Source organism: Schistocerca piceifrons, chromosome 1 (assembly GCF_021461385.2).
Source record: "Schistocerca piceifrons isolate TAMUIC-IGC-003096 chromosome 1, iqSchPice1.1, whole genome shotgun sequence".
Classification (NCBI taxonomy): domain Eukaryota; kingdom Metazoa; phylum Arthropoda; class Insecta; order Orthoptera; family Acrididae; genus Schistocerca; species Schistocerca piceifrons.
Window position 1 is genome coordinate 223,843,215 of NC_060138.1, and position 27,649 is coordinate 223,870,863.

Sequence of the window (27,649 nt, forward strand, 5' to 3'; positions counted from 1 at the left end):
AACATTAAAATTTTTATACATTTTAAAGGCTCTAATATTTGCCCACATAAATATGACAAAAGCCGGAAAAGACGATTTCGAAATTTAAAAGAACATGCATGTGACGGGCCCCTGACTAAACCTAGGATCGGGCACATAACTGTGACTTGACTGAGAAAGTTACATCTCAGCTTACAGTTGAAAGTGAAGATCTAACCACGATGTAAACTGGCATTTTTTACACACTTTCTCTCGATGTAATTTATTTGAGTTATTATCAACGAATGTTAAAAAGGTGAATAAATAACTCTAAGTAAAACCCATAGCAGGCTGGGGTGGCCGAGTGGTTCTAGGCACTTCAGTCTGGAATCGCGCGACCCCCTAAGGTCAGGCATGGATGTGTGTGGTGTCCTTAGGTTAGTTACGTTTAAGTAGTTCTAAGTTCTAGGGAACTGATGACCTCAGAAGTTAAGTCCTATAGTGCTCAGAGCCATTTGAACCATTTTAAGACCCATACTAGAAGCATAAACAGGTGAATGGGACATACACTACAGTATCTAGAAATAGTTAGCTAGGGACTGGAAAGAGCAGCAAAAGTCCACAGTAGTGCAATCATCCGAAACTGGAACATGTTCAAGAGATTATATGTGATGTTGGATATAAAAGTTACGTAGAGATGAAAAGATTAAGCCAAGAAAGGAAAAGGAGGGGGACAACTACGAACCAGAATTGAAAAAAAAAATAATAAAATAAAACCTTAAATGCATACATGAAGTATTTGTAACAATTTGGGCTGACTTCCATAAATTCTAAAAACTTTGTATTCAAATATAGGCGTTAACTTCGTTATGCAACACAACAGCGTACCGCAAGTGAAAACTATAGAAAGATAATATTATTATCTGAGGCTTCCATGCAAAAATTTTTATATTTTCCTGATTTAGAGGCAGGCACATACTGTAAGAACAAAAGAAGGGGAAGCCATTATTCAAAGGGTCAATTGTATATTCTACTATTACCTAGTTTATGGACTGTAGCTTTACAAGAAGAACTATCACTACGAGTTCCAGACTAAGAATTGGTCACCCATGTTTTCTGGTACATTAGCATAGAATTGTTATGAAGAAAACGCCATTATGAGACTGTGATTATATGAAAATCGAAGTTGTCGCGTGCTCTGATGCAGGAAACATAAAGTTGGTAGGAAAGAAAATCGTACAACTGAGAATATCACACGTTCAGTTTCTATAACATTTCTGGTCAATGTTCAACCATGACACTCCGATATGTCTTACAGTGTTTAATAAGTGCTGTATCGGGAAAGTTACCTTATTTATGAGTTAATGCGAATCTTAATCTAGACTTTTTATTTTCTTGTGAGAATTAGGCTACTCGTTATAGCAGAGTCACAGCGATTGGTTATGTCTGAATATTTGTATTATATCAGAAATATAATTATGTATATCAGAGATAGATTTAATATTAATACGATCAATTTAACGCACTTGTAAAACAGAAAAAGTTATATAAGTTGCGCGAAACTTATAGAATATCTACGAATGTACGAGTGCTACATAAAGGAACTAGTTGTCTACAGCCAATCACAATCGGACGTCGTGGAGACCAGTGAATCGTTACATAGAAGTAAAAGGTGTGAAAGCTAGTAGACATGCAGGCGACATTGCACTAGCGTGTCTGTACACTGAAAAGAATTATGCTAATGTAAAGCATGACTAGCGTTATTCATTAATTAGAGAGTTAAAGAGCGCTCTTTCACTTGTTTAAAAATACATGGTTAAAATCAGTTAGTAAATTAAAAAGAAAAATATGAAGTTGAATAAAAATGCAGGAAACATAACGGTGTGAACAGGAACCAATGTCATTCTTCCGTGCATAAGAGCGATAGGTTCCACATTGTTAAAAGAAAAAAAAAATTGACTACGTCAAGGGAAATGGAATAAATGTGCCGAAACCGGCCCGGCAGTGTGTGTTAGCGAAAATACTGTGGCACTGAAAATTGGATATGATAAAATAAATTCTGAAAGCGGATGCGACATACGGATTCCCTTCCTATATAAGGCTAGGTCGGGTGATATCGGACAGCGGGTTCTATCAGACGACAGCTGTTTCTAAAATTATGTGGCTGATGGCAGCACCTGTCGCGCCACTGCAGTGCCGCTAACGAGATTTTGAATCAAAACAACAGCGCTTTTCGGGGTGACAACAAGTTACTTGTTTCTAGTGAGCTTTTTGGTGCACCAGGTCAACTTTGGAGAGATGTGTTTTGCTTGCAAGTTAGTAGTATTAGATTCTTATACAAGACATTATCCTCTATTTGTATGCTGTGAAAATGTCTAGCACAAGTAATAACAAAAGGAATGCTAAACTAACAACGCGGTATATTCGGATTCTACCGGGCCAATCGATTTCCTCTTGTACGAGGCAAAATAGAGGGCATAATAGTATATCTTTTTTTTAAAGGCAAACATGGAGAAGTTACGAAATACATGGGATGAAAATACACTAGTGTTCAGAAAAAGCAGAACACCTTGAACGACTGGACGTTCATATTCACAAGACATGTGCATTAGTACGTTCTGCAGAAACGATTAGCATTTCAATCAGCTCGGCTTAGCATGTGCCCTATTGCCTAGTAGGCAAAGTGTCTGCCACGGACCCTAATACACTCCTGGAAATGGAAAAAAGAACACATTGACACCGGTGTGTCAGACCCACCATACTTGCTCCGGACACTGCGAGAGGGCTGTACAAGCAATGATCACACGCACGGCACAGCGGACACACCAGGAACCGCGGTGTTGGCCGTCGAATGGCGCTAGCTGCGCAGCATTTGTGCACCGCCGCCGTCAGTGTCAGCCAGTTTGCCGTGGCATACGGAGCTCCATCGCAGTCTTTAACATTGGTAGCATGCCGCGACAGCGTGGACGTGAACCGTATGTGCAGTTGACGGACTTTGAGCGAGGGCGTATAGTGGGCATGCGGGAGGCCGGGTGGACGTACCGCCGAATTGCTCAACACGTGGGGCGTGAGGTCTCCACAGTACATCGATGTTGTCGCCAGTGGTCGGCGGAAGGTGCACGTGCCCGTCGAGCAAGGACCGGACCGCAGCGACGCACGGATGCACGCCAAGACCGTAGGATCCTACGCAGTGCCGTAGGGGACCGCACCGCCACTTCCCAGCAAATTAGGGACACTGTTGCTCCTGGGGTATCGGCGAGGAGCATTCGCAACCGTCTCCATGAAGCTGGGCTACGGTCCCGCACACCGTTAGGCCATCTTCCGCTCACGCCCCAACATCGTGCAGCCCGCCTTCAGTGGTGTCGCGACAGGCGTGAATGGAGGGACGAATGGAGACGTGTCGTCTTCAGCGATGAGAGTCGCTTCTGCCTTGGTGCCAATGATGGTCGTATGCGTGTTTGGCGCCGTGCAGGTGAGCGCCACAATCAGGACTGCATACGACCGAGGCACACAGGGCCAACACCCGGCATCATGGTGTGGCTAGCGATCTCCTACACTGGCCGTACACCACTGGTGATCGTCGAGGGGACACTGAATAGTGCACGGTACATCCAAACCGTCATCGAACCCATCGTTCTACCATTCCTAGACCGGCAAGGGTACTTGCTGTTCCAACAGAACAATGCACGTCCGCATGTATCCCGTGCCACCCAACGTGCTCTAGAAGGTGTAAGTCAACTACCCTGGCCAGCAAGATCTCCGGATCTGTCCCCCATTGAGCATGTTTGGGACTGGATGAAGCGGCGTCTCACGCGATCTGCACGTCCAGCACAAACGCTGGTCCAACTGAGGCGCCAGCTGGAAATGGCATGGCAAGCCGTTCCACAGGACTACATCCAGCATCTCTACGATCGTCTCCATGGGAGAATAGCAGCCTGCATTGCTGCGAAAGGTGGATATACACTGTACTAGTGCCGACATTGTGCATGCTCTGTTGCCTGTGTCTATGTGCCTGTGGTTCTGTCAGTGTGATCATGTGATGTATCTGACCCCAGGAATGTGTCAATAAAGTTTCCCCTTCCTGGGACAATGAATTCACGGTGTTCTTATTTCAATTTCCAGGAGTGTAACTTGATCCATGTGTGATGGCATCGAAGCGGATAAGGCGCAAATGGCATCCTGTGGTTTAGCCATCCACGCTGCATTCACCTGGTTTCAAAGTTCATCTGCGGCGGTTGGCACTGGATCACAGTGTTGCACCCGCCTTTTCACCATATCCCACACATTTTCGATTGGCGACAGGTCTGGTGATCCGACGGGCCAGGACAAAAGGCTAACATCCTGTGACAGCAAGAAGGCACGTGTTCGTGCAGCAACATGTGGTCATGCACTGTCTTGCTGAAAAGTAGTGTCTGGGGTGTTGTGCAGAAAGTGTACACTACGGGTTGCAGGATGTCATTCAAATAGGTACATTGGTCACAATGCCCTGGACACGCACCAGCTGTGATCTTTGCTTATACCCAAAAGCACCCCACACGATAAGGCGTTGAGTTGGCGCTGTATGTCTTGTGCGAATGCAGTAGCCCTGATCCCGCTCCCCCTGCCTACGGCGAACGAAAATGCGGCCATCATTTTCAGCCAAACATATCCTGGATTCGTCCGAAAACACTGTCTGCTGCCATTCCTGTATCCTCTGATGTCGTTCTATAGGCCATTGCCCTCTAGCATGTTTCTGCACATTCGTCAAAGCTAGACGGAGAAGTAGACGACACGCACGTAACCCATGCCGTACTGAACGTCGACGGGCTGTCATCCTTGATGCTGTACGATGTGTTCCACTGTTCCACTCTCGCGCCAGAGCCGTGGAGGATGCAGATTTGTGCTTCATTGCAATTCGGATGAAGTTTCATCTTCTCGGGAACTGGTCTGGGTGGTGTGACCTGACCCTTGTCGTCGTGTTCTGCGGCCTTCCGTGAACAATTCTGCACACACCCACTGCACTGCCGAAACACTTCGTTCCACACGAGCATGGATGGATCACATTCTCTCATGACAATAACGCGCCCTCTTTCAAATTCACTGATTTGACGGTATGGTTCGCTCATTCGTCTGCGAGGCATCCTGAAATCTGCTCGAGTTACACTGATCCATTATCTTCATTTTATAGTGACAACTGGAGCCGCAGGGACAGGTAGGTGGTGTTACGTCGTAGTATCCATGTTGACATTGAACCAGCGGGCCGATAGGATTCAACTGCTAATCACTTCTGCGAAACATATTAATGTACTTGTCCTGTGAATATGAACGTCATATCTCTAGTCGTTCAAGGTGTTCTTTTTTTCTGAACATGAGTGCAGCATGAATGAAGCTGTAAAAGAAGACAGACTTCAGTCCATTAAATTTCGGACATGCAGCCGCCCAAATAGAATTTCCTACACTGATATTTCAGTCGCGTATCGTCCGGCAATCCTCAGAGTGAGTCACAAGATTGTCGACAAGATGACAAGCGCGCCATAGAGGGGACCATACTCTAACCACGAAAACCACCCTCATGCTCTAACAAGCGTATTTCTTTGCCGCCGACCAGCACCTTGTCCTGCATGCGCAGTACCGCCGCGGTGGAGCATATAAGGTCGCGCTTGGCACCTTGTCGACAGTCTTGTTACTCACTCTGAGGATGGCCGGACGATACGCGGCCGAAATATCAGTTGAGAAAGTTCTATTTGCGCGGCTGCATGCTCGCAATTTAATGACTATTCTTTACGCCGCGAGAAGCTGAAAATGAACTTGAAGACAGACTTCTTTGAATGACAATCAGGGAATCGATTCAGTTCCAAAAGTGCATTAGATGACAGACGAAGCCAACAAAGACATGACCTAAATCGTGTTGTAGGAAACAATAAGTTTTCCCGAGAACACTAGATAATGAACAGTAGACAATAATATACGATCAATGAAGCCTTTGATGAAGAATGGATTCAGTGCTGCGTTTACGAGGGTTGTGCCCACGAGTGTCTCTACTATACGTGACTGGGATTTTGGTAAAGGCTAAATTAATATTTTGACTTACGCTCACTCTGTAGAAAACATTAACTTAGTGACTCTATTACGAATTTTTGCATACCTGACTCCACTTTCTCGAAATGTGGAAACCTGCTACTTATATGTACACTAAACTAAACTCCTCCCTCACAGGCCTTGAAGGCCCAAAGGTACCGACTGGTCGCCGTGTCATCCTCAGCCCATCGGCGTCACTGGATATGGAGGGGCATGTGGTCAGCACACCGCTCTCCCGGCCGTATGCCAGTTTCCGAGACAGGAGTCGCTAATTCTCAATCAAGTAGCTCCTCAGTTTGCCTCACAGGGGCTGAGTGCAGCCCACTTGCCAGCAGCTCTCGGCAGACCGGATGGTCACCCATCCAAGTGCTAGCCCAGCCCGGCAACGATTAACGGTAACCGGTGCTACCATTGCGGCAAGGCCGTATGTACACCACCTGATCAAAAATATCCGGACAGGTATCAGTGAAATATTACATGGCGTGTGTCCACCCTTTGTCTTTATGCTGGACTGAACTCGGCTGTGGACTCTTTCCGTGTGGTGTCTGAACGTCTGTGCAAGAATGGTATTTTCTTTCTCAAGCCGAAAGCTCAGAACGCAGTGATGTTGGAGGCTTGGGTCTGGGGTGAAGTTAACGTTCACACTCCAGAGGTTTTCCCGGTGCCATCGCCTCACACATGCTGCTTTACGGCGAGGTGCATTGTCATGCTGATACAGTCATAGTCTCCGAACTGTTCCTCTATTGTAAGCAGTGCACTATGCTTAAAATGTGTTTACCTCCTCTCACATTTGGCGTTTTCTTCGTTTCCTTAAGCACCATAGGGGGGACCAGATTCTAACCACGAAAATCACCCCCCATGCCCTAACAACACCTCCTTTGTTGGCACCACACATAATGGCAAGCAACGTTCTCCAGACTTTGACCAACACAAACCTTTCCAACAGACTGCCACAGACTATAGCGTTATTAATCGCTCCAAATCACTCGCCTGGTCGTGGTTTAGCTGCGGTTTTTCCTTCGCGTTTCCGTTTCACAGCCACATCACCAACAGTCGACTTGGGCAGCTGTGACAGGTCCACGTTCGAAGTCACTCAGCTGTCGTGACCGACCTATTCGACTGTCACTTCTTTTCTACTGACAACACAATACTCTCAGCCTCTTTTTATACTCGTGAGTCTCCCTCTCGTGACATCCGGTGGTGAGTTCTGCATTACATAGTACTCTTTTTCAGTAAAATGAATATAACCATTTATGCTGCACCCATAACTTTTTCGTAAAAAAAATTACTTTTTACAAATTACAGTTTCTTGTGTGATCCAACCCTCCAAAGCTATCAGGTGACCAAAGGCAGTATTTCCAAAATGGGTGTCACCAGTATCTCATTCGACAGTGTGTTATCATTGAATTCCTTATTAAAGAAGGAAAACATGCTACGTAATTCACCTCAGACCTCGAGGTGCCAATGGAGACGTCTGCTTGGGCACCAGCAGTGTTAGGAGATGGGTGAAAACACGAAAAGCAGTAATAACCCTCACAGCAAGCGCCCTCTAACTGCCTCGAAGGAGTGCAACAAGGAAATATACTGGTTTTCTTGAATCTGGAAAGACTATGAATACTGCCCGATATATCTAGACACTTTTCGGGCAACGCCATGAGTTTCCCGCAACCATCATAAGCAGAAGATCATCCTACAACAGGATAAAGTGGGTGCTCACGCTGCTCGAATCACTGTAGGGAAGATGAGGACATTCGGTTGGGAAACTCTTCCACAAGCTCTCTAGATTTGGCATCCTCCAATTGCCATCTTTCCGCTTCGCCGAATGAACATACGTGAGGCCAGAGCTACTAGACGATAGAGGATGTCTGGCAAGTAGTGCGCCAAACCTTAGGGAAGCTGGAACGGAGTTCAATCGTTAATAGGGTATTTTCAGATTTGCAGAACGATGGAAAAAATATGTGCACAGAAGAAGAGACTATGTTGAAAAGTGACAGAAAATATGTACACTGAAGGAAAAAATGGAAAAAACAAAAAATAATTAATGTAGAGGAATGAAATTTCGAGAATACGTTTGTCTAGGTAAATTATTTAAGTGATCAACATTGGAAGATCACAGGTTAATGTAAGTGCGAGGTAAGCCATTCAAAATGGTTCAAATGGCTCTGAGAACTATGGGACTTAACATCTAAGGTCATAGTCCCCTAGAAGCTAGAACTAGGTAAACCTAACTAACCTAAGGCCATCACACACATCCATGCCCGAGGCAGGATTCGAACCTGCGACCGTAGCAGTCACGCGGTTCCGGACTGAAGCGCTTAGAACCGCTAGGCCACTACCGCCGGCGGTAAGCCATTGCAAATGTGAAATGTTGGTACATTAATAACCAGTCTGACCGCCAGAATATCAAATGCAACCATGTAAACGTTCATGCATTGTGATGTACAGGTGTTGGACGTCAGTTTGTGGGAGGGAGTTGCGTGCCTGTTCTACTTAGTCGGTCAATACACGTACCGTTAATGCTGTTTGTGGACAGTGCAGAAGTGGTCGTCCGATGGTGCCCCATGCGTGCCTGCTTGGAGACAGATTTGGTGATCGAGCAGGCCAAGACAAGATGTCGATACCCTGTAGGGCATGATACGTTAAAACAGCAGCATGTCAGCGAGCGTTATCCTGTTGGAAAACACCTCCTAGAATGCTGTTCATGAGTGGCAGAACAACAGGTCGGACCACCAGACTGACGTACAATTTCGCAGGCAGAGTGTGCGGCTAACCGCAAAAGTGCTTGATAGTGCTGTCATACGAAATCACACTTTAGACTATTGGCTGCAGGCCCTCAATTGGCCTCCTCCTAACCAAAATAAGGCCTTCACTGGCCCCGAGGCAGAACCAGCTTTCACCAGAGAACACAACAGGCCTCCACCCTTTCCCCCAATGAGCTCTCGCTTGACACCACTGAAGTCGCAAATGGTGGTTCTTTGGGATCAGTGGTATGCACCTAACAGGACGTCTGACTGGGAGCTGTCGTTGAAGTAACCGATTTGTAACTGTTAGCTGTGTGACTGCGGTGCCAACTGCTGCTCATATTGTGCTGCAGGTGCAGTATGATGTGCCAGAGATACGGCGAACACGATGGTCTTCCCTTTCGGTAGTGCCACGTGGCCATCCGGAGCCTGGTCTTCTTGCGACCGTACATTCTCGTCGCCATCGCTGCCAGAGGCTACATTCTTGCCAAGTCTTCCTAAAGTATCACAGAAGAGATGTCCAGTTTCTCATAGGTGTTGGAAGTCGGTGAGGTGTTGATTAGGGCGTCCTTGTCGCCTTAAAGGCATTCTTGACTAACATCAGCTCACCACGTCCAGTTTCAACCGTAGTTCATGCTCACGGCCATTACAGCGTGTGTTTAAAGCCAACCTTATTTGCATCATCATGATTGCGCTACTATCGTCACTCTTATGTGACTGGCGTGAAATGTGAATAGATATCATCTTTCAGAGGTGGAAACACGCCTACCAAGTTTACGTTATGTTGCACATCTCCTTTATTGGTGTTGCGAGTTTTTTCGTCTGTTTGGATTAAGATGATGTACGAGGACTATTCGGAAAGTGAGGAACGATTGGTCACGAGATGGAAACCACTATGAAAATCCAATGAGGCTTTTCACAGACATTTTGGGCAGTGTCTCTAGTATGCCCATCGATCGAATCAAGACGCTCTTTTCAGTTCTGAGCGCACTGTGAGCGAGTAAAGGAGCCTAAAACAACAATGTTTCCCGCCAAGTAGGAGGGCCCACTGAGAGGTTTCGCCTTAATGAATGCAGCCCACCTGACACAACTGCCACACTTCCTTCTTCATGGCAATTCTCTGCTGGACTCTTTTCGATGGAAAGTGTTCGATCACCCACAACACAGCCCTAATTGGCTCGTCCTGAGTATCATCTCTGTTCACATGAGATGCTGGATACGAAGACAACACTTAGGTGCAGGCTACGCGCTATAGTCCAGTGTAGAGAATTATCGGAAACACAGGCGGCTGCCTTCTATGACAATGGTGTTGGAAATTTGGTATAACGCTCCGTCAAAGAAAGGTACCCGTGGTCTAGGGATAGCGTCTTTGATTCATAATCAAAAATGTCTTCGGTCCCGGGTTCGATCCCCGCCACTGCCTAAATTTTGATAAATAATCAGCATTGGCGGCCGAAGACTTCCGGCATAAGAAGTCAGCCTCATTCTGCCAACGGCCTTGTCAAAGAGGGCGGAGGAGCGGATAGAGGTTCAGGGCACTCTCTTGTCCTATGGGTGGGAAATTACCCCTAAAGGTGGAAGAATCAGCAATGGTCAACGACATGAGGATGCAGACGGCAATGGAAACCACTGCATTAAAGACAAGTAACGTGTATCCACAGGAAAAGTGGCCTGTATTTGAAGAAGTGTCATGATGATCTCTCCATTGGCAAAAGATTCCGGAATAGTCCCCCATTCGGATCTCCGGAAGGGGACTGCCAAGGGGGAGGTTACGATGAGAAAAAGATTGAATAATCAACGAAAGGATAACGTTCTACGAGTCGGGGCGTGGAATGTCAGAAGCTTGAACGTGGTCGGGAAACTAGAAAATCTGAAAAGGGAAATGCAAAGGCTCAATCTAGATATAGTAGGAGTCAGTGCAGTGAAGTGGGAGGAAGACAAGGATTTCTGGTCAGATGAGTATCGGGTAATATCAACAGCAACAGAAAATGGTATAACAGGTGTAGGATTCGTTATGAATAGGAAGGTAGGGCAGAGGGTGTGTTACTGCGAACAGTTCAGTGACCGGGTTGTTCTAATCAGAATCGACATCAGACCAACACCGACAACGATAGTTCAGGTATACATGCCGACGTCGCAAGCTAAAGATGAACAGATAGAGAAAGTGTATGATGATATTGAAAGAGTAATGCAGTATGTAAAGGGGGACGAAAATCTAATAGTCATGGGCGACTGGAATGCAGTTGTAGGGGAAGGAGTAGAAGAAAAGGTTACAGGAGAATATGGGCTTGGGACAAGGAATGAAAGAGGAGAAAGACTAATTGAGTTCTGTAACAAGTTTCAGTTAGTAATAGCGAATATCCTGTTCAAGAATCACAAGAGGAGGAGGCATACTTGGAAAAGGCCGGGAGATACGGGAAGATTTCAATTAGATTACATCATGGTCAGACAGAGATTCCGAAATCAGATACTGGATTGTAAGGCGTACCCAGGAGCAGATATAGAATCAGATCACAATATAGTAGTGATGAAGAGTAGGCTGAAGTTCAAGACATTAGTCAGGAAGAATCAACACGCAAAGAAGTGGGATACGGAAGTACTAAGGAATGACGAGATACGTTTGAAGTTCTCTAACGCTATAGATACAGCAATAAGGAATAGCGCAGTAGGCAGTACAGTTGAAGAGGAATGGACATCTCTAAAAAGGGCAATCACAGAAGTTGGGAAGGAATACATAGGTACAAAGAAGGTAGCTGCGAAGAAACCATGGGTAGCAGAAGAAATACTTCAGTTGATTGATGAAAGGAGGAAGTACAAACATGTTCCAGGAAAATCAGGAATACAGAAATACAAGTCGCTGAGGAATGAAATAAATAGGAAGTGCAGGGAAGCTAAGACGAATTGGCTGCAGGAAAATGTGAAGACATCGAAAATGATATGATTGTCGGAAGGACAGACTCAGCATACAGGAAAGTCAAAATAACCTTTGGTGACATTACAAGCAACGGTGGTAACATTAAGAGTGCAACGGGAATTCCACTGTTAAATGCAGAGGAGAGAGCAGATAGGTGGAAAGAATACATTGAAAGTCTCTATGAGGGTGAAGATTTGTCTGATATGATAGAAGAAGAAACAGGAGTCGATTTAGAAGACATAGGGGATCCAGTATTAGAATCGCAATTTAAAAGATCTTTGGAGGACTTACGGTCAAATAAGGCAGAAGGGATAGATAACATTCCATCAGAATTTCTAAAATCATTGGGGGAAGTGGCAACAAAACGGCTATTCACGTTGGTGTGTAGAATATATGAGTCTGGCGATATACCATCTGACTTTCGGAAAAGCATCATTCACACAATTCCGAAGACGGCAAGAACTGACAAGTACGAGAATTATCGCACAATCAGCTTAACAGCTCATGCATCGAAGCTGCTTACAAGAATAATATACAGAAGAATGGAAAAGAAAATTGAGAATGCGCTAGGTGACGATCAGTTTGGCTTTAGGAAAAGTAAAGGGACGAGAGAGGCAATTCTGACGTTACGGCTAATAATGGAAGCAAGACTAAAGAAAAAGCAAGACACTTTCATAGGATTTGTCGACTGGAAAAAGCGTTCGGCAATATAAAATGGTGCAAGCTGTTCAAGATTCTGAAAAAAGTAGGGATAAGCTATAGGGAGAGACGGGTCATATACAATATGTACAACAACCAAGAGGGAATAATAAGAGTGGACGATCAAGAACGAAGTGCTCGTATTAAGATGGGTGTAAGACGAGGCTGTAGCCTTTCACCCCTACTCTTCAATCTGTACATCGAGGAAGCAATGATGGAAATAAAAGAAAGGTTCAGGAGTGGAATTAAAATACAAGGTGAAATGATATCAATGATACGATTCGCTGATGACATTGCTATCATGAGTGAAAGTGAAGAAGAATTAAATGATCTGCTGAACGGAATGAACAGTCTAATGAGTACACAGTATGGTTTGAGAGTAAATCGGAGAAAGACGAAGGTAATGAGAAGTAGTAGAAATGAGAACAGCGAGAAACTTAACATCAGGATTGATGGTCACGAAGTCAATGAAGTTAAGGAATTCTGCTACCTAGGCAGTAAAATAACCAATGACGGAAGGAGCAAGGAGGACATCAAAAGCAGACTCGGTATGGCAAAAAAAGGTATTTCTGGCCAAGAGAAGTCTACTAATATCAAATACCGGCCTTAATTTGAGGAATAAATTTCTGAGGATGTACGTCTGGAGTACAGCATTGTATGGTAGTGAAACATGGACTGTGGGAAAACTGGAACAGAAGAGAATCGAAGCATTTGAGATGTGGTGCTATAGACGAATGTTGAAAATTAGGTGGACTGATAAGGTAAGGAATGAGGAGGTTCTACGCAGAATCGGAGAGGAAAGGAATATGTGGAAAACACTGATAAGGAGAAGGGACAGGATGATAGGACATCTGCTAAGACATGAGGGAATGACTTCCATGGTACTAGAGGGAGCTGTAGAGGGCAAAAACTGTAGAGGAAGACAGAGATTGGAATACGTCAAGCAAATAATTGAGGACGTAGGTTGCAAGTGCTACTCTGAGATGAAGAGGTTAGCAAATGGCTCAAATGGCTCTGAGCACTATGCGACTTAACTTCTGAGGTCATCAGTCGCCCAGAACTTAGAACTAATTAAACCTAACTAACCTAAGGACACCACACACATCCATGCCCGAGGCAGGATTCGAACCTGCGACCGTAGCCGTCGCTCAGCTCCAGACTGTAGCGCCTAGAACCGCACGGCCACTCCGGCCGGCAGGTTAGCACAGGAAAGGAATTCGTGGCGGGCCGCATCAAACCAGTCAGTAGACTGATGACAAAAAAATAAAAAAAAAGTCCAAGTCGGAGCGACGACTATGTAGAGAAGTATCTGGAAATCGTAGATAACTCTTGCAAATAAAAAGTTTCTAATTTTCACTGTGGTTTCCACTTCGCGACCGATTGCTCCTTACTTTCCCAACAACCCTCTTGCTTGTTTTGTCTGAAACATAAAGACTAAAAATTTTAAAAACTGTTGAGCATTAATTTCAGTGTGGCCCTCGTTGTATTGTTCAGTGTGAAGTATCTCACAATACAAGCGTCAGAAAAAATTAGAATATAGAAACCTCCCTCTAGCAATAGATCAAAATTCTGAAACGATAAACTATTTCTAAGTACTGGATAGCTAGATACAAAAAGATTCATGCAAATTGCGGATTTTTTGTGGAAAAGACGAAAAAATGACGCTCCATCTTTTGGTAATCAGAAGCCTTACTGTGGCGAGAACACTCCACTGAAGAGGTCGCTCGAAAAAGACAGGCGAGGAAAAGAAAAACCACGAGAAAAGTGGACTGACGGGAGTGGGAAGTGGCGGAGAGGGAAAAAAAGGAGAGAAAGAGAGCATCCTCGGTCGCTTTGAAGTGGATGGATGTAACGCCCTTGTAGCATTCAACGCGACTTGCAGATTTTTAACTTTATCTTTCATCTGCGCCTCCGTCGCGGCGGCTCGCGCCCCTCCGCCGGCAGCGTCAGACAAAGTTGCCAGTGATGACATTGCACTCAATTTCCGCAAAGTGGCACAGCCGGGCGCGGGCGCGGGCCCCGCTCTAGCGGCTAGGATTTTTTCGCCCTTTTTTGCTGCCGCCCCCGCCACCCCCACCAGGCCGCCTCCTCCTCCCTCCACTGTGCGGCAAGCGGCAGAACAGAGCGTTCCGTGTCAGCCGGGCTGCGGCGCAACAGGTGGCTCGTAAAGCAGATATCCGCATATAAAGCACGCCGGGATTTCGCCTGCCAGCCGCATTGAGTGACTGCTGAATACAGTGCTTCAGTTGTTGCGCCCGGCACTCCAGGCCGCGCGGAGGCGGGGTGGGTGGGTGGCGTGGGGTAGCGCCAGACAAAGTGGGCGCGATATCCGGCCACAGAATGGACCGGCGTTTCCCGCAACGAGCAAGGCGCCGTTAAACGGTGAGCAGCCGGCAGGCGCCCGCGTGCCACAGGGCTGCCAACAAAGTGGCACTATCCCCTAAGTTGCGGCCAGTCCGCTGGTATTTGTTCTACGAAATAGCGTCCGGTTCTTCATCGAAAGGCTTCAGATGACACTTTTTGAGCCAAGTAGGGGATTATCCACTACGTTTCCCGACATGGGCCGTATCCTACATGAGTCAGTAGCACGGGTAAGAGAGCAGAGACCACCTGTGACAGCAGCTCATCAGATTATGTCCTAGGGAAATGACTCTAGTTGAAAATACAGCAAGTACTGCTGGGCCGGCTTTAGGAGATAAAACTTTGATCCCTTAAATCTCTTACCTGATGCCGTCTTAAAAAGAACAAGGCGTCAATTACAGCCAACAGTCATCACAGCAGAGATGAGTAGGGGCTGCATACGATCCTAGGGAACGTGGACGAAGCACAATGGCTCTACGAGCACAAGGCGCTGTGACGGCGGGATTGAAGGAAAGTTATCACAGGCGTCCTCAGTAACAGTGAAAAGAATCAATGGAATCTCTCATCTGTAACCATAGTGAGTGGCGGCAGGAAAATACACATCCCAACAAAAGTTTGATAAATTTTACCACAAAGACTTTTTATAGCACACTCATTGAGGTTTGTACGGCCCCTCCTGCCGGAGGTTCGAGTCCTCCGTCGGGCATGAGTGTATGTATTGTTCTCAGCATAATTTAGTTTAAGTTAGTTTAAGTAGTGAATAAGTCTAGGGACCGATGATTCAAATGGCTCTGAGCACTATGGGACTTAACATCGGAGGTCATCAGTCCCTAGAACTACTTAAACCTAACTAACCTAAGGACATCACACACATCCATGCCCGGAGCAGTATTCGAACCTGCGACCATAGCGGTATCGCGGTTCCAGACTGAAGCGCCTAGAACTGCTCGGCCGCTCCGGCCGGCAGAGACCGATGACCCCAGCAGTCTGGTCCCTTAGGAATTCACGCACATTTGAACATTTGAGGTTTGTACAGTACCTTACTAACAAAATAAACATAGTTCCTTGTTAAAACAAGAACGATTTTAGTTAGCTACAAAAAAATTGCAAAACAAAGCAGGCTCTCTCCTAAGTGTACATCTTAACAGAAAAAAGTTAAAATCTTTATCTCATGAAGACCATTAGTCTTTAATAGTGGATATATCCTCCCCGCACACGGGAGAGTTTTTTCTCTCTTTGAGTCATGCTCTGGATTAGACCATCAAGTTTTATCTTGGGATATGAGGTCCCACTCCTCAATGGAAGCTCCAGTGAGATCCTGAAGACTGTCAGGTGGATTCGAACGCTGTGCAACGGCCATCCTCATCAGGTCCCATGCTTGCTCAATTACATTCATGTTTGGACTCTATGCTGGTCAATGCACTCGGTTGATGTTGCATCTTTGAAGATACCGAGACACTGCCAGAGTACCCTGCGGTCTTGCGCCGTCATAGACTGGGATGAAGCTGTCGCCGACTTCACGACTGTAAGGCCTTCCAATCGTGTGTACGGGGCATCAGGGACCAGTCAAATAGTCGTAGATGGAAATAAGAGGAGTGCGCTGTCCCATCATTATTCCCCCCCCCCCCCCCTCTCCCGAACTTTCACCTGCAAACGGATGACTTAGTGAACCTGTCGGTGTTTCTGGTGTCGTTTAGCGCTTCTCCAAACCCTAACACGTCTACTGTCCGGTCGCAGACCAATCCTGGTATCATCACCAAACACGAGATAACTGCATTCTGCAATGATCCAATGCTGATTTGCAAGATCCCAGATCTGTCGATTGCGTCGGTTCCATTGGTTTTATGCAAAACTTCTCATCTATCTTCTGGAATAAAGACCACCCTGATGCTCTCTTCTACGCACTGTTTGGCTTAAGATACGAGCGCCTTTTGCCCTGCAGAAGTCATTTCCAATATTTCTGGCAGCTGACGCTGGGCGCCTGCAAGCCGACAGTTGGCGGAAACGATCCTGCACTGGTGTTGTCATACGAGGTCGACAATTGTGAGATCCATCAATCACATTTCCTGTCTCTCTGTAGTTTCTCTACGCCTTAGACACATCACTTTGAGTGACACATAACCGATCGGTAACAGCTTGCTGTGTATGACCCGCTGAAAGTAAAGCCACTATCCTGACTCTATCAATGTGTTCTATGCATCTATGTGGCAAGTTACTGCAGTGCTGAATACAAACTGAATGAAACTGTTGTTGATACTGGACTGCTCGCGGTGTGCTGGTGAGGCAGCGGTACGTTTACGTGACTGGGAAACGGCCACAAAGCATACCAGTGGTAAACAGCATCCAGTATAGTGGCTCTAAGTGGATAATGGATGAAGTGCCTAGGTCCATGAGGTCTCTTTTATCGTAGACTACATTTTACTATTATATTCCAGACATCTGTTGAGCAGTGTATTACTGAACTCGAGGCGGTGGCCGATCTCGTACGGAAGAGAGAAACTAGGTAAATTTCGATAGTACTCAAGTGTATGTGCGTCCATCTCATTATACAATGAAGACAATTATGGATCGCACGTAATCTTAGTAAATATTGGTATTAGCGTTATTAAGGACAATGTAATTCCATCAGAGTAGCATTTTCAAAAAAAAAAAAAAAAAAAATTGCCGTGGCGGCCCGTTTCGAAACGATCCATTGCTGCTTGTGTGTTTTCGGTTCTCTGCCGTGATGGTGATAGATGGCGCTGTGGGGCCGGGAGGTGAGCTAAACGAGGGAGAACAGGCGTAGAACCCAGTATGTTGCGTTCGACGGCGAGTGTTCATCGAAGACGTAGGATGAGGAGTGCCACAGGAAGTGTGACAGGACCGTTGCTATTTTCTACGTACACAAATGAGACGGCAGACAGGATGGGCAGCAATATGCAGTTTTTCGCTGATGATGCTGTGGTGTCCAGGAAGGTGTCGAAGATAAGAGTCTGTAGGCTGATACAATATGACCTAGACAAAAAAAATTGGTTCAAATGGCTCTGAGCACTATGGGACTTAACATCTGAGGTCATCAGTCCCCTAGAACTTAGAACTACTTAAACCTAACTAACCTAACGACATCACAGACATCCATGCCCGAGGCAGGATTCGAACCTGCGACCGTAGTGGTCACACAGTTCCAGACCTAGACAAAATTTCTAGTTGGTATGATGAATGGCAGTTGTCTCCTAATGTAGAAAAATGTAAGCGAATGAGGATGAGTAGGAAAAACAAACCCATAATGTTCGGATACAGCATTAGTAGTCTCCTGCTTGACACACTCATGTCATTTAAATATCTGGGCGTAACGTTGCGAAGCGATATGAAATGGCACAAGCATCTGAAGATTGTGATATTGAAGGCAAATAGTCGACAGTGTGGTCAATCTGTAAAGGAGACCGCATGTAGGACGCTTATGCGACCTATTCTTGAGCACTGCTCGAGTGTTTGGGGTCGGCACCCGGTCGAATTGAAAGAAGACATCGAAGCAATTCAGAGGCGAGCTGCAAGATTTGTTACCGGTAGGTTCGATCAGCATGCAAGTGTTACGGATGTGCTTTGGAGATCAAGTGGGAATCCCTGGAGGGAAGAAGACAATCATTTCGAAGAACACTACCGAGAAAGTTTAGAGAATCGGCGTTTGAAGCTGACTGCAGAACGATTCTACTGCCGCCAAAATACATTGCGTGTAGAAGCCACAAAGGTAAGATACGAGAAATTTGGGCTCTTTTTTTTCTTTATTGTTATTTTCAAACCTGGGTACAGGCAGGCCAGCAGCAGCATGCTACGCCGCTCTTTGGCCTCAGAGAAACACACAAGATAGAAACGAAGACATCGAGAGAAAAAACATGGTGGACATAGAAACGGAGACAATCACTTTTTAAAATACATGGAGCCGTTCACGGGCGTAGAGTCCAAGATTAAATTTGTTCAGACACTTGGACAGAGACGGAGATTGTCACACGTGAACAGAGGTGCACAAAAACGAAGAATACTGAACCACTTAAGCACAAAACGACGACACACACAGAACACGAGGCGTAGATCTCCGGCGCGCAAATGTTCACTAACCATGTACGAGTCCGGGGACCTGCCAAGAAAGGAGGAGGGGGGTTGGGAGAGGGAGAGGGAGAGAGAGAGGCGAGAGCAGATGCCAAGGGCAGGGGAGATAGGGGGAAGGGTGGAAGGGGGAGGGAAAGCCTGGGGGAAGAGGGGAGGAGGGAGGAGATGGGGGAAAAGGAAAGAGAAGGGAAGGGAAGAGAAGGGAGGGAGGGTGCCGAAAGGAAAGGACACAGGAAGTGGGGGGGGGGAGGATCAAAGTTGGTAGGAGGGGTAGATGGAGGGGAGGAGGACATCATCAGGGAGGGGGAGCTGACGGAAGCCACCTTGGGAGAGGGTAAGGAGGGTGGAGAGATGGAGACCGGGTGGGACGTGGGAATACAGGTGCGGCAGCAGGCGGGGGTGGGAGAGGATGGGGGAGACTAGCGGGTGAGGAGGATCGAGTTTGCGTGAGGTGTACAGGATCCGTATCCTTTCAAGGAAAAGGAGGCAGTGGGGGAAGGGGATGAGATCGTACAGGATCCGCGTGGGGGAGGGGAGACAGATGCGATAGGCGAGGCGGAGAGCATGGCGTTCAAGGATTTGGAGGGATTTATAAAAGGTAGAGGCGGCGGAGATCCAAGCCGGATGGGCGTAACAAAGGAGAGGGCGGATGAGGGATTTGTAGGTGTGGAGGATGGTGGAGGGGTCAAAATTTGGGCTCATACAGAGGCGTATAGATAGTCATTTTTCCCTCGCTCTATCTGCGAGTGGAACAGGAAAGAAAAAGACTAGTTGTAAGGGGTAACCTCCGCCACGCACCGTACGGTGGCTTGTGGCATATGTATGTAGATGTAGATGTAGGCAAGTGCACCGAGCTTGGCAAGACCGTTTACGAGGAAGTGTGCGTTAATGGGCGTGATGTAGGCCAGTGATAGCTCCGCGGGCTGTGGGTGCAGGCAGCATTTTGCATTGATCACTATCTTCGTGGTCGTGCCGTATTTAGGTTGCACGTTTGCCGACTGATTTTTAGTAGCTACCGTTTATCCGTAAAGCCATATTTGCGGAGAACGAAGATGATATTCTGGATGTGAAGGTATAATTGTTCCGAGCGCAGGATTCAAGCATTGTAATTGCTACGTTCTGCATATGTATTGCCAGAGGGGCTGATAGGTGACTTGAGATTGTGTGTTAAATGATTGCCTTTATCCGATTTGGCTCCGGCTGTGTGTAATGTGGCCTTGTTTAAGTTTGGATGGCTGTGTGTAATGTGGCCTTGTTTAAGTTTGGATGTGAGCGATTTGTTTTAAATCCATTCATTTATTTCTACTGAAAATTCGGGGAAATCTTGGCGCGTTATAGTATTGCCAACGTGGACTGCTAAGTTTAAACTACAGTCACGTCACTGGACGATTATTCCGCTGGGAGTATATGGCCGGTTATTTACTCGTGAGCTCACTGATGGAACTGTGGGAAACTGTAAGCTCTTGAAGCTTAATTTGTCTTGGTTTAAGATCTGGAATTTTACATGTTGCACGCTGCGCAGCATTGCAAGTCATGGTGATGTAAATGTTGTCGAGTAACCTACAGATACTTCGTATGGTTGCTTAAATTTGTGTCAGTCCCAAGTGTAGTGGCCTGCTGCAATGTTTTGCAACAGAAAATTTAATATTCTTACCGTAGTTCAAGTTTGGCCTATCCTTCTGTGCAGTTAGCGCGTTTACTCTCTTATATCTCGACTAATAAATTCTTGTATGCTAGGTCTGCCTTCAATCCTAGTTGTTACTGTACTCCCTTGCAAGAGGCTACCTTACTTGCGTTAATCGTCGATGGTGTCGGTAAGACCGTCCCAGGGCGACACATCTTGTTATGTGTAACCATTCTAGAGGGACTCTGCCTAAATATTGTACCTGTAATCCACGCAACTTACTGGCAAAGTGAAGTTGTTGTTCGTTGTGGTTGGGAGCTGGCCTTGGGCCTTTAGTATTTCAGGTAGTAACTGAAACTTTTTTGTATTTCATGTTCCAAGAAGTTGCTTACTGTACTGTTTGATGTTCTTGCATCCGATCTGTTACTGTGTTGATTAATAGTTTTATGGGCCTGGTTTCCCTTAATTATATATTCTTCTGACTCTTACTTTTCTAATGCAATATTATTTATAAAATTTTAGTTATTCATTTAATTTTCATGCAGTTAATTTTCTTAAAGGGTGCAATTTTTATTTAAGTAGTTCTGCTTAAAGGAATGATTCCCTGTGGTAAATGAATTTGATTTGTTTTTAGCAAAAGAAAAAAAAGTTTCATGTACAGTTTTATTCTGAGTATCTGGCAACCAGTCAGCAGCCCTGATATTGGTGTTACTACTAAGAGACACATTACATAGTCTCGAGACTGATAAAGGTAATTCTGCGTTAATTGATGATTTAAAGTAACCTTCTTTTCATTGATTGATTGTTTAATCAATTTGCTTTTTTCTGAATGAGTATGATAAATATGAATTCGTGTTTGAAATACATCAATTAATGCTGTTGAACGACTGGGGGTCAAGTCTTTCCATGTGAATGTTTTTCTACAAATTCCTTGGAGTGTAATTTGCCCATTTAATGTTGGTAGTGGTATTACTGACATCTTGTAATTGTAGTAGTCATATTGATTGTCACCGTTGCAGTAGTATATCGTCTTGTAAGAGAGTACTGATTTCAGATTAGTCAGGATAAATTGAAATAACGAAAACCTATAGCTGTATTTCTGTCACAGTAAAGGAATACTCAACTTAGGGTGGACAAAGATGCCATAGGAAAACGATAGGTAGTCGTCTAAATGTTAGAGTGATGGTTGTAGAAAATCACAAAGACAAGGAAAATTAGTATTATAGACAATGTAAACTTAATTCATGTTCAGAACAGAAAAAAATGGATAGGAAAATAAGTAGATTATCATGAAATGTCATGCACATGTAGATCTATGTGTTTGTCCATTGCTGTACTCAAGAAAGTGAACTATTATAAATAAATAAATAAATAATAATAAATGTCCAGAAGTTCTCGAAATACATTAATTGAAATATTTAGTCTTGCCTACATTTTACTTGAGGCCTCGTTTAGGTTTTAAAGCAATTTCATTTGTTCAGAAGCTGACGTGCTAGGCCACCACGGAGGTGAAACAATGAAAAACCTGTTGTTTGCTGATGATATATGTCTGTTGGACGACTCTAAAGAAGACCTTCAGGGTCAAATAAACACGTGTGCAGAAGATGCTAAATTATGTGGTCTCATCTTCAGTCAGCAAAAAAACGAGCTGATTATCATGAAAAAATATAAGTAACAAATGGGACATGTTGAAATGGAGGGTGAAATGGAGGGCAAACAGCTATAGATCGCCCATCATGACAAATATCTTGACAGTGTGGTGTCCGATACTGTTCCATACGCAAAGAAATCACTAACACATGTCAGACGGGTAGTTACGTATACCAAATAAAGACTTAATAAGGAATAAGAATGTACTACTCTAATGTGAAAGAGTCATGAAGTCTATTAGATGCCCATTTTGACAAATGATTGTGAAATACGGACCATGAGGAGTAACGACACCAGTAGAATCCATGAAGCTGGGATGTCTGTTCGTAGAGTGATCAGAAGGACACGGTGAGATAGAATCCGGAATGAGAAAATCTGAAAATAAGCTCAAGTTGTAAGACTACAAGACAAAGCAGCAGCTTACATACTGTGTATACGAAACATGGATTGTAACACGCTGTCAAGACTAATGTATACTTCGAAACTCAGAGACAAAAGACAAAGGCGAAGAAGAAGACTTGGATACAGTGATATGGTGACATCTGATATCGAGCAGAGAGGACATACCTGGGACAGCGTCGAAGAGGGTGAAAAGTTTAAGAACCGTAACTGATGGAGAAGCATCGTTCACCGACCTATCGAATAAAATCGAACGACGTGAGAAATGAGGATTATGACCTTATGTTATTCTGTACAATCACCTTCGCAGCGAATACATCGATACCCAGCGTTCTGAAATGCAACCTGCAAGTCTGTCATAGTTAAGACAGTTTAGCACAAGACGCCAACAGAACGAAACGAAGAGTAAGGCGATGTCGTTGTCAAATTGTGCAAGGTTCACACTACACGAAAGGCCAACACGATTTGACTTACAAGGGGAGGCCGCCAATTGTGAAATTCAGATTCGATTCATACTGCGCATAATAACAGCTCATGGCCAGAGATGTAACGTGGCAAAGCACCAAGATGCACTTCTCAGCAGTTGTCGAGAAAATAGACAGTTAAAAGAAACCGTTGCGGCGAAATACTCTCTACGATTAATAATTTCCTACAACGTCGTGGCGCAGTGTTCGTAATCCGAAGGTCGCCGGATCGAATCTCGCCCCATCCACCTTTTTTTTTATTATTTGTTTTTTGTAATACAAATGTACACACACACACACACACACACACACACACACACACACAAAAAGGCTGTCCTGGTAACCCGACACGACATGAACAAGGTGACGCATTCGTATACGGCACAATATTCAATCACGATGTCTGGACGAGTCTTGTCACTTGTTTTCGTATGCCTCCAAGAGTCCACAGGTACGTTTGGACCCAGAGTACAGAAGACAGTTTTGCAACCATATGTACAAAAGAAAGAATTTCTCCTTCTGATCGACTCTTGGGGTGGGTAAACGAACCCGGCATTATACGATGAGATGTTCCAGGACGATAAGAAGTTACCAACGTGCACTATAAAAGTCATTCCTCCAAAGTACACTCCTCTCGTCCAACCGTGTGGCGTGTATTTTTACCGGCAGGTAAAAAATTTGATCAAGCGCCTTCAAAATTGTGCTTTTTTAATCGAGCGAAACCGTGACATCAACTCCAGAGACGATTGTATAAAAATCCAATCCATCGTCCACCACCAATTGTCTTCTCCGATTTTTGCCGATATGATACGATACGCGTGGTATGCATCAAACCTGACGAACGATGGAACAATTTTTCAGAATGTCAGTCAGGTGTGTTTCCCAACAGATAATTTAAAAAACAATTGTTCTTGTAAAAACGCATCGTTTATCAGATGTGCTCGATGTCGTGCTGTATTCTGCTTTCCATGTTTCTATGAAAACTATCACTCTGGTTCGTGAGATACTCCAGCTACTTCTGGTCACTAATTGTTAATTATGTGCGAGTGTATACCGAACTTTTCAATAAATTGTATCCACTTGAATATTATTTGTGATATTGTGTTTTATTTCAAGTATTATTTTTCCACGACAAACGACTTTCAACAACTTATTATATGCATAATTGTTGCAACTGATTACCGGGAATTATTATATATATTTGTGTGTGTGTGTGTGTACACATTTGAATTGCAAAAAAATAATAAAAAATTTGCATGCCGCGAGATTCGATTCGGCGACCTTCGGTTTACAAACCCGAGCACTTACCGCTGCGCCACGATGCTGTAGGAAATCATTAATCGTAGAGAGTATTTCACCGCAACGGTTTCTTTTATCTTATAACTGTCTATTTTCTCGACAACGGCTGAGAAGTGCATCTTGGTGCTTTGCCACATTACACCTCTGGCCATGAGCTGTTATTATGCGCAGTATGAATCGAATCTGAATTTCACAATTGGCGGCCTCCCCTTGTTAGCTGAGCACAGTACATTCAGGTGCTGTTGCGAGATACCGCCCGTGAAATGAAAAGTCGGAATATTCTACCTGAATTAAGTTTATGAATGACCAAGCGAACTCCGTAACGGTAGTTTTGATCAAGTTGCTATGGTAAACTGCTGAAAAATAATACAACAAGAAAGATGTCGTTCAAACATTTAAAGTCATGGACGTTTATTTTACAACGAAAATATATACAGACATCAAATAATATTTTAAGGTAATCAGCCACTCACTCCGCACTGTAGTACAAAATATTTACGACCGGAAAATTTGTCTGGCGTAAACGTAAGAATTTATACACACAAACCTTCCTCGGGAATCATTCTTATCTACACTGATATGCAGAAAGGAAGAGCGAAAGTAGCTTTCGCATGATGTGTAACTGCCCAGTAACAAAGTCGAAGAAACTTGTACCTTACATGGAAAGATCAGTTTCAGTATACTACAAAAGGTAACTGAAATAAATATGCAATGAGACGAAGACAAGCGATACTGTTATTCAAAGATGTTAACTGCGCTGAAGTGATCACGGTTTATAATGGTTCTCTGGACATTACAAAACGCAGGACATGGTTCTTAACAGGGTCCGTGATCACCACGGATAGCAATGCATGCGCTACAACGTGATCCCATGCTGGGTACAACGTTGATTAGGATTTCTTGTGGTAGAGCGTTCCATTCCTACACCATAGCGGTTGAGAACTGCTGGATGGTCATTGGTGGATGTGGAAGTACTGCGAAACGTCTCCCCAACGCGTACCATACGTGCTCGATGGGATTTAAGTTGTGGGAACGGGCAGCCCAGTGCATTCGCCGAATACAGTCTCGTTCGAAGAGCTTCCCCACTAACCCGTTCGGTGCATTGTTATCCACAAAAATCGCCCCCTGAAAAGACGCGCAGGGGAAAGGTATAGTGACACAATATCATTGACTGTGGGGTGTGACGAGTTCAAAGATTTGGAGAACAGTATGTTCGGGCAAAATTATTCACCCGCATACCAAAACGTATCAAAAAGGAGATCGACAGGAAGTGCAAAATCGCTAAGCAGGGATGGCTAGAGGACAAATGTAACGATGTAGAGGCATACCAAAACGTATCAAAAAAGAGATCGACAGGAAGTGCAAAATGGCTAAGCAGGGATGGCTAGAGGACAAATGTAACGATGTAGAGGCGTATATCGCTAGGGGTAAGATAGATACTGCCTACAGGAAAATTAAAGAGACCTTTGGAGAAAATAGAACCACTTGTGTGAATATCAAGAGCTTAGATGGAAACCCAGTTCTAAGTAAAGAAGGGAAAGCATAAAGGTGGAAGGAGTATATAGAGGGTCTATACAAGGGCGATGTTCTTGAGGACAAAAGAATAGTACAAAGAATAATGGAAAACGAAATTAAGATTTCATTAGATGGCGGTCAGTATGACTTTGGGAAAGGTCAAGACACCAGAGAGGCAGTTCTAATGTTGCAGTTGATAACAGAAGTAAGAGTAAAGAAAAATCAAGACACATTCATAGGATTTGTTTACCAGGAAAAGGCGTTCCACAATGTAAATTGGTGCAAGACGTCCGAAATTCCGAGAAAAATAGGTATAAGCTATAGGAAAAGATGGGTAATATACAATACGTACAAGAGCCAAGAGGGAAAAATATGGGCTCATACTGCCAAGATATTTGTAAATGTGTCTCGATTTGGTAATCTCTAAAATAACAGCACATACCATATTCTCTTACAACCCGTGAAGTTTCGTTTCATTTTGTCCTCCAATCCTGGCTGCTGCACTTTTTTTGTCGGGCAGTGTCTGTATATTTCTTTATTTATTGTGAATCTGTAGCTAAAATCCCTAACTCATGGAAAAGGTACCTGTAACTTGACAGCGACTGAACACCGCATATCATTCTCTCTTCTTCCTTTTGAACAATCAATACTTCCTTCCAAAGTGATAAGTTATCTTAGCAAATTATTCCATTAGGCATTACTGAGCGGAAATATGCAAAATATTTTAGGACGCTACTATATGAAGATCAAAAGTAGCTAAATTTAATTGTTTGAGCAGCTAAGAGATACGTTTCATTCAATTCAAGTTTCATCAATATGTACAAAAATTTCGAACATTCTACCCTGTTTACTTGCTCCTATTCATGTGCTACATAAATTGTTAATATGATTATCTATTGTACAGAACTGAATATGGCACATTTCTGAAAACTTCTTATATGAAACGAAAAAGTTGGACCTAAAATGAAACTATTACTGTTTGAGTTATTTTGCACTCTTGTAAGGTTACGTTAGCTTACTGCTATTAATCAATTATTATTTTCTGCTGTTAACACTGCTATGCTGATTACACTTTACCTTTCGTTTACTAGGGTACTGTGGCTGTCTCCGCAAACATATCACCTTCTAGGTTGTAAGAGCATTTGATGATGGTCTTCGTAAATTCCAGTGTGTAGATTGGGTACGTAATTTGGGTTTGCTTACTTTTTAGGGTCTCCACGTTGTCGTGACTCCATGAAACTGTTCTTGCAAACATACGCTGTATCACTGTTTACGAAATGTTCCCCTCTTACGCCATCTTGATTTATGAGTTCTGGGCGGGTATTTCGAACTTTGTCGGTAGGCTTTAAAGTGGCTATGTTTGCTGTCTCCGTGTTTACACATGCGTGTGTGTGTGTGTGTGTGTGTGTGTGTGTGTGTGTGCTGTGTGTGTGTGTGTGTGCGAGAGAGAGAGAGAGAAAGAGAGAGAGAGAGAGATTCTTTGACAGTTCCAGTTTTGTACTGTGTTTCATGAGTTTCAATCTGCCGCCAGTTGTATGAAATCAGAGAACAGATTTCCAGTATAGAGAGCCGAGTGTTCAAGTATTACTTTATTTCTTTCTGCTATCGCTTTTTTATGTGCTAATTTTCTTCAGCTATTCGTTCCTGTAGAAAACTATTTTTAAGACGCTTTTAAATACACCAAAACAGCCACATATTTTAGTCACTTGTTTTTCGCAAGTTCTGTGTGTAACTTCTAAATTCTGAACAAGCAGCTCATACGGCAATATGAGTGCATTAGCCTTAACTACAGAGAATATTGTGGACCTTATGACAAAAAATATTTGAGAATTATAAGTACAGTATTATAGTAGAATAATACTTCTGCTTTCGTCCATAGCGA